Below are 8,575 nucleotides of genomic sequence, written 5' to 3' on the forward strand. Positions count from 1 at the left end.
AAATGATATACCAAGAGCAGGAGCAAGGAGGATATGTGTGTGTAGTATGTCAATGAGTGAGACAGAGAGGAGAGGAGAGGAGAGAGATAAGGACGTAGGTAATGTACGTAGGTCTGAGAGAGAGAGCTGGAGTGAGTCAGAACAAAGAGAGAAAGAAGGTAATGATGAGAGGCAGATCCAGAGAGATAGAGAGAGAGAGATGGAATCTAGAGAGCTGTCTATGCGTGTTGCCTGTCCTGACCTTGTAGGAGCACCAGCAGGCGAAGTCCACATCCCAGTCATGCAGTCGCAGCTCCGCGTTGCCCACAGCATGGGCATAGTCAAAGCCCACGTAGCAACCCTGTGGTGGCCAGTCACACACACACACACACACACACACACACACACACACACACACACACACACACACACGCACACACATTAGTACAGCAGGAGATGGGCACGCTCATGTACACACACACACACACACACACACACACACACATACACACACAGTCACACGTCCACAGTCAAAACCCACGTAGCAACCCTGTGGTAAGCCAGCCGAACACACACACACATTAGTACAGCAGGAGATGGGCAGGCTCACACACACACACACACACACACACACACACACACACACACACACACACACACAGCCTCTCTCTCTCTCTCTATCTCTCACACACACTCTCTCACACCAACAGCAACTCGGGCCTTTCGTGAAGTCTTAAAAAAATCAACTTTAAGTCTCGTGGTGTCTTTACAAATAGCCTCAAATAGTGGTTGGGCGACGGAAGGGGGAACTGACAATTGGGGTAGTTTGGTTCTGGGGGGAAGAATAATGCCGACGGACGTCAACAATCAAGCGCGAGTGAAGGCTAACTGGAAACGACGGTAATCAAACATTTCAAACAAGTGATTTACGGTTAAGTTTAGGGTTAAGTTTAGGTTTAGGGTTAAGGTTAGGGTTAAGTTTGGTTTAGAGTTAGGGTTAGGGATAATGTTGGAGGAAGGGAGACATGGCATGAAGCTGACAAAATGACTGTGCTCCCCTCCCGGAATGCACGCTTCTCTCTCTCACTCGCTCTCTCTCACCCACTCTCGACGACAGCGCGCGTTGCCCAACTACGAAAAATGAGGCTATATCGTAGCGGCACCACGAAGCATGTAGTTGATTTTCCACGAGAATGGACTCCTCACACACACATACACGAGGCCGTAGTCAAAGCCCACATAGCAGCCCAGTGGTTCCCAGCAGCACACATAAACTCCTCAGCACGGCTGGAGATGAGAGGCAAACACGCACACACTAACACAGCCAGACAGCTCAAAACACACACACACTTCCTGGGGTGTACGCAACACACATACGGACACAAACACACACGCACACGCTGTTGTGATGATTGCGCTCACAGGGCTGGACAACAAGCTGGGCCGATTTAACCACCCTGTGACTTGGCCATGCAAAGGAAAGCAATTACGTGTTTTACAGTCACGGAAATGCAACTGGCTAAAATGGGCTTCATGTGAAGTCACAGAATTCACAAAAAAGCTCGCTCTGTTTACCACTGAGGTCGTGGTTTTTTTTTAAGGGCGTTTATCAGTCTGTCTTTGGTCCATTTATGTCTGGCCATGAATATATCGTTCTGATATTTTCACAGCATGTCAGTGTTGTCTCCCGCTAACTTAAGGCGGACATGGGTACATTGGTTTCTTTACAAATACACCCAAATAAGAAAGGAGGGGAGACTGTTTTTTGTTTTTGCTTTTAATTATTGTGTATGTTTTTTTGGCGGGGGAGGGGGGTGCCTTGAGTTTGGGGTGGGTGTGTGATGTTTTGGATATATTAAAATACTTAATAAAGAAATGTTTGAAAATAAAAAGGAGGGGAGACAGATTGAATAGTTCAGTCCAGTATTTGTGTGTACTTGTTTTTGCTGGTAGGCTGTGTGATAGCATTTTATTGTGGGTGTAACAGTGTACAAGGGTAAGAATGTAATTAAGGCCCTCTGCCACAAAATATCAAATCTATCAATTTGACAATCACTGTCAGTAAACACTCCGATCTGGACTCCAGGCACCTTGAACTCTCTTGTCACCTCACTCTGTCTACGAAGAAAGGATGTGTGTGTGTCTGTGTGTGTGTGTGTGTGTGTGTGTGTGTGTGTGTGTGTGTGTGTGTGTGTGTGTGTGTGTGTGTGTGTGTGTGTGTGTGTGTGTGTGTGAGTGAGAGTGAGAGTGAGAGAGAGTGCGTGTGAGAGTGTTTGTGTGTGTGTGAGAGAGAGAGAGAGAGAGAGAGAGAGAGAGAGAGAGAGAGAGAGAGAGAGAGAGAGAGAGAGAGAAAGTTACAGGGAGAGGAGAAAGGTAAAAAAAGACCAGAGAGACAGAACTGGAAAGAGAGGACGATATGAAAAGGAGAACGAGTGTGAGAACTATTGAACAGGCTGCACAAGAGAAAAGGAGATAGAAACAAAAAGAAAAATGGAGAGAAAACAATCATGACCTCCAGCTGTAAAAGCAGTGTGGCGCTACAGATAGTTTTTTATTCCCTCCATCCCTGAACATGACTCATCAGTTCCCCTGCTGACCCCTGCACCCCCGCCGGGACGGTTCCCACTCCATGCCAACAGAGGGGGGTGTGGCGCTATTGATCTCTGATGATGAGGTTAAATGGGAGGTGGAATGGGTGAGGCAAAGCGGCCAATCAACTCTGCTGCATTTGCTGCTCGATCAAAGTACTTTGTCTTTTTGTGCGCACACTGAAACTGTACAGCACAGCCTGCTTCCATTGCATCTGTTGGGTTTCATGCATTCACATGTATTCTTTTAGGAATCAGCTCAACTGAATGCTTAACTATTGAGTAGACTTTATCATTCAACTGGCATATAACATTATACTGTACATGTTCATTTTTAAAATGTACAAATATACAGCATTTAAATATACAAAATACAGTCACCTAGTTTTGACAACCTCCCTCCCTGTATCCTTAAAGACAGCTTTGACTAACCCCTCTGTATCCTTAATAACGAGATTTGATGACCCTATGAGCAGCTTCAGGATCCGTTCACCGTTTGTCCTCACATTGCGCCTACTCTTTCATTACCTAAGCAATTGTAGGAATATTAATGTCTTGCTATATACTGTATGGCTATCTGTCTGTGAGTCTATCTGTCTGTCTTTCTATCTGTCTGTCTGTATATCTGTCTGTCTATCTATCTATCTATCTATCTATGAACAGCTTTTCCATGTTTGTGTACCTCCCTTGGCGACATCAACAACATGCTCTTCTCAGGGTCGAAACCTCGCAAGGAGATTGGAGATTCCACAGCATACTGTAAGAGGAACACAAATGTATTTATATTGTTAGGTGGAGGACAGCCTTCAAAGTCAGATGTCTGAGAACTGTGTGTACATGCTTTCTTCAAACCCCATTGGCCTTACATGCTATTGCCAATGTAAACGGTATCTTCTTCATATGTATTCATATGGGTTCATGGACATAGGAATTTGTGACTTTGTATTAAAAATATTCAGATATTCACACATAAATGAATATGAGAAGTATGTTACAGTACAGTAATACATGGCACAGAATGAGTAGACGTTTTGACCACGTTACACATTATTTTGTGACATGGATTACAAGAAGTCTTAAGAATTGGGGCGTCGCAAACTTCTTTGTACTGGAACTTGAATACTTAATCCTGCACCTAGACAATGGTTGTGTACATTTGTATGTATATTTTCTCACAGAATGTGTATATTTTTTGAACAAATGAAAATTAAAGATACAGCTTTCGTCCGTCTACTCCTAAACTTCCCTCTACTTACATTGGTCACGTTCTTTGGCGCAATTCAGTCAGAGCAGCGCACATGCGCAATGTGAAATTAGTTACGATGCATTCTGGTTAGGAAATAGCCTGGAAATGGCGCTGCGCAGACTGTGCAGAAATGCACTGTCACGAACCATTGATAACAATAAACAATCAAGTCATTTCTTAGCTTTCACAAGTACTATATTGTAGTGTATGCTTTACTAAAATGTGCACCAAACCACACATCCTTCAATCATCTGGCACATAAAGTGCTGCATATAGCCGTGAAGTGAAATGGTTGCTTACATGGTCAGATGGAAAAGCCTTGTCTTCTGTGCCGTTCTGCAGTGGGTTTGTAAAAAGAGAGCTATGGGCAGACAGGAAAATACAGCCAGAGGTTAATGTACTGTACAACAGGTAGCTACATACTAGCCTGATAATCATCGACTTTCAAATCTCTTCGAGACTTGGTCTGACCAAGAGCATAACAATTAACGTTTCCCAAGCGACATGGTTGACCCGCCTCCCTAGGTTTGCTTACTGGTTTCCGACTAAAGGGGGATTCATACTTGGCGTGACTGGTGTAAGTCTCCTTCATACTTCACTCCCGACCCCACTCGCGACCTCACTCGCGCCATCACGTGACCCAAAATGACGTCACACGCCGTGGCGCGAGCTGCCGTGTCGCGACGTCGTGCACCCCACATTTTTTGTAACATGTCGTGTGCCACCAGCGACCATGCAGGTAGGCAGACAAAGCAGGAGTTGCGAAGAGAGGCTACAACTACTGTAGGCTACTACATAATGGATCCTGCACCATTTTGAGGATAATAAAATGTCATAGAGAGTTATTTTATCTTCTCTCTTAAATGTTGTTCAGTGAAACAATTGTTTACTTTGTTCAGAAGCACGTTGTGTTCGGCGATATATTTAAAAATTCTGCCGCCAGAACAATGCTCTCACATGGTCTTGGAATGATCTGGCAATGTAGGCTACAACAAAAAAAATATATGTTTCAATGTGGTAAGTCACAAGTCAGACGTTCAGTAGCCCTACAGCAGCCGTGTTTGGCTTTCTATTTTATACATCCGTAGAACTCACGCTGCCGTTTCTCTCATGAGCCCTACAGCAGCCGTGTTTGGCTTTCTGTTTTATACATCAGTAGAACTCACGCTGCGAGTTGCGAAAAATACTGCCTTTTCTCTTATGAACAGCAGAGGGCACTTCCGACAATGCGAGCGAAAGCCTTCTGAAGTATGAATAGTCTGTCGCAAGTGATGACGTCATTAATGGTTCTCGCGCCACACACGACAAAATGCGCACGTGAAGTATGCAGAGCCCTTAAGTGGGTGGAGTTCCTCATTTTCCTGGAGATCAGAAAAGACATTTACATTGCTCTTGGCCTGACTAAAACAGGCAGCTAGATATAGCTTATCTAAACAATAAATATCATAAGTAGTAGTAGTAGTAGTAGTAGTAGTAGTAGTATTTAATCAATAAGTGGTGGCCAGGCCAAGCCTGGGACCTCTAAATTGTGGACCAAGCTCTAAAAAAATGCAAAGGAAACCCAGAATCGACCGCCTGTGAAATGCCCTGCATGCCAGATTACCACTCCAGGCCTGGTGGTGGCAGTGCTGTAGGTGAGGTGGAGGATGTTACCAGTAACAGGTGAAGGTTGACCGTCAAGCCGTTCATGAGGGCAACCTCTTCTTCTTTAGCTCCTGCGATGATTATGATGACATGACACTGTGTACAGTGTAACCTACAGTAAGCGTTTACAGAATAACTTGTAAACAATTATCATCAGTAGTAACACTTGCAACTCTGTGTTAGTCACCTCAACTCTACAAAAACATGTGCAGTGACTACATAGGTCTATTTAGCAAGTATCCAGTTTAGATGAGGAATGCATTTTATAGAATCTCATCTCTGCCGTTCTGTCAACCAAAAGCTTGGACCTTTTAAATTTTGACCAAGGATCGTAGTGCACATACATGTTCAAAATGTAAAGTGTTCACATGTAACTATACAGACGACATAACATCATCATTGTTGTGTGACTAAATATCTTGCGTCTTCTGTTAAAGGTTTCTTTTCCACTTTCAGAAAGTCAGTACTCTGTTCGGCAAGAAATTATCCTTCCTTTCCTTCCATGAGGTATTAAATAAGAAAAATGTGTACGCATTCTTATCACCATAATCACCATCATCACAGATTCTGTCAGTAGGATGTTGTTGCAGCGTTTACTTCTGTCAGACTCCATTAGTGCAAACTTGCCATTGCCATTATTAATTGCTTCACTTATCCATCTGATCCTCATACAGCACTGATGAAACATTGATGCTGTTTGGACAGTGTCTGTGCTTAGCTTCTATCTCAAACGATACACTTCCTTATCCCAAATGCCTTCCCTAGTGCATAATGCATCACTATAAAAATGATGAATACTTCTCCACAAAAAAAACTGCTGTGTACAGGGAGAGCTACATCTGTAAATATTAAGCATGGAGTTGTAAGAGATACCTGGCTTCAAGTTCCCACAACCCAAAAATACTCTCCCATCTCACCCCTCACGTCTAGCTTTACACTTTATAAATATGCATTTTAACAACCTCATGTTTTTTTGCTACATCCCTGTTCGTGCTAATACCGGAAAATAAACAGACATGATGCCATCTTGCAACCTTGGGCAAGAACGATGCACCAACTTGCTAGTCTATATATACGGACAGGATGAAGTTGTGTCTATGAAGATACTTTTTCTGAAAGGAGAAGTGGGCATTACCTACAACGTCGGCCATGAGTTTCTCAATGTTGTTCTCGGCCCAGGCCCAAGGCCGGGAGCCCACCATGTGGCCATGTACACCCCTGCAAACACAGACAACAAAAACATGGTGATGACGTGAATAAAATGCAGTAGGGGGTCATTGAGTTTGTTCGTTTCTGTTCTGGAATTTCATGTGAATCCTGTTTTTTTTTTTTGTTACAGCATGAATGCTCAGGGCTGGATTATGACTCCATGGGCCCCTGGGTAAGACAACAAGAAAGGCCCCCCTCTATGGGTATTGCTATCATGGCCATAGCCAGCATTGAGGTCAGGGAGGTCTGGACCTCCTTAACTTTTCAGGGAAAGTATTTTTTAAATCTCCGCTTTTAGACATTTCAATTGATGTTTGTATTGACATTGCTTTCGTGTATGGGTGAGTGAGTGGTATCATTGGAAAATGCTCTTTCTGCTCTTTCCAATGGTATAGCACACAGGTGAATGTCATATACTGACGAAAAGCTTAGCTTGTGCTATTTCGAATGATATACATGTCAAGTCGGTGTCATGTTCGTTTCATCAGTAAGGAAGCAGAGAAGCATAGGTGCCCTTTTGAAAGGCAGCACCTAAATTGCTGTAGCCTGATTAGCAATGCACATGTAGGCTATCTTGAACTGGGGACGATTTGTCACATTCAGTTTATGAAATCAATATAGCCCATACATTTGATTGGCTGTATACCAAAAGCTGATTTCGAACTGCATTTATTATATTAGTTAGTTTGTCTACCCCTGCCAAATTGCCTTTGCATGTACTAAACACTTGCAAAGGCTACTATTCACCCTCATACCTATCAATATTAATATCAATTAAAAGAGAGAAGTTCATCCAGGCACTCCAAGCACAGTGTCCTTGTAATATCAATTAATCAATATCAATATTAATTACAGGTAGAGTATGTTTTATTAGTAATTTCCAAAATGTGTGCTGCCCATTCACAATTGTTATTTTTTTCCATTTATCATCACCATCAATTTCTGAGTATGCCTAATCAAAATATGTTTTGGAAATCTACATTTTCCATGCATCCATAAGTTTCTCTACTTGGTCAGACCAGTAGATGTTAGTTTATTCCAGTGAATATTCATGAAAACATGACATTTGTGAAGGGGTATGCATTTTGAAAAGAAATGACAAAAATGACATATTCTAGGCTTACTTTTAATAGTAAAGATTTTAGGCCCACTATGCGCGCACATCATGGACCTCCCTAAATTCAAAACCCTGGCTACGGCCTTGGTTGCTATTGTAACAGAGGCCAACTATCAGAGTGTGGCATGGAACGTTAGTAAACCTCTCTCCCGAAGCCTCATCATAGCCCTTCTACCTATAGCTGCTCCACATCCTAATCGCCCCATTATATAAAATTTGGCAGCAGTTCAATGGATTTGCATTAGGGGCGCTGTTCAGACAGTGGAGACTGGGGTTCCCCTATAGGGCTGGGGCTAATCACCCACAATAAGTCCTCACTAGCAGCTGAAACCTGAACATATTACGAAAAACACAATAAGCTGGGAGCTATATCCGTCTAGTTTCTTTCAGCTTTGACATGGGTGAGGCAGTCTTCACTAGCTTCTAGCTAAGGAAATGACGAAATCTGATTGGTGAATGAGGAACTAAACCGAATGCTAACGTAGGCGAGACGTAGCCTAGCCACAGGCTAACTAACACACGTGAGGCCAACAACTCGGCCCATCGTGATGTACGCCACAAATAGACCAATCGACCTCATATTTAGACACTACAATGTTGATTTCTGCCTTCGATTTTCAACAGTTAAGAAATCTAGCGTCGGATTAACACATTCTTAAGGTAGTAAAGCGAGTCGCCGCCATGTTTGTTTTCCAGAATCACCGCGGGTAGAGAGCTCACGTGCAGCATTGCANGTTATTCATGCACAAAATGCCTGTTTTTTTTTTTTTTTTTTTAAATGCAGTGAGTTTA

General features: G+C 43.0%; 1 long non-coding RNA gene across 1 annotated transcript in view; it reads right to left on the reverse strand.

The window, feature by feature from the left end:
* Window positions 1-4,137: 4,137 nt before the first annotated feature.
* The window catches only part of LOC134459386 (uncharacterized), a 5,170-nt gene continuing 732 nt past the window's right edge, over window positions 4,138-8,575 (reverse strand). Inside the window, exons 2-4 of the long non-coding RNA XR_010036844.1 lie at window positions 6,593-6,675; window positions 5,467-5,528; window positions 4,138-4,174 (exon numbers count right to left, since the gene is read on the reverse strand). This is a non-coding gene — a long non-coding RNA (uncharacterized LOC134459386). The remainder of the gene's footprint in view (window positions 4,175-5,466; window positions 5,529-6,592; window positions 6,676-8,575) is intronic.

Source organism: Engraulis encrasicolus, chromosome 12, assembly GCF_034702125.1.
Source record: "Engraulis encrasicolus isolate BLACKSEA-1 chromosome 12, IST_EnEncr_1.0, whole genome shotgun sequence".
In the NCBI taxonomy this organism is placed as follows: Eukaryota; Metazoa; Chordata; class Actinopteri; order Clupeiformes; family Engraulidae; genus Engraulis; species Engraulis encrasicolus.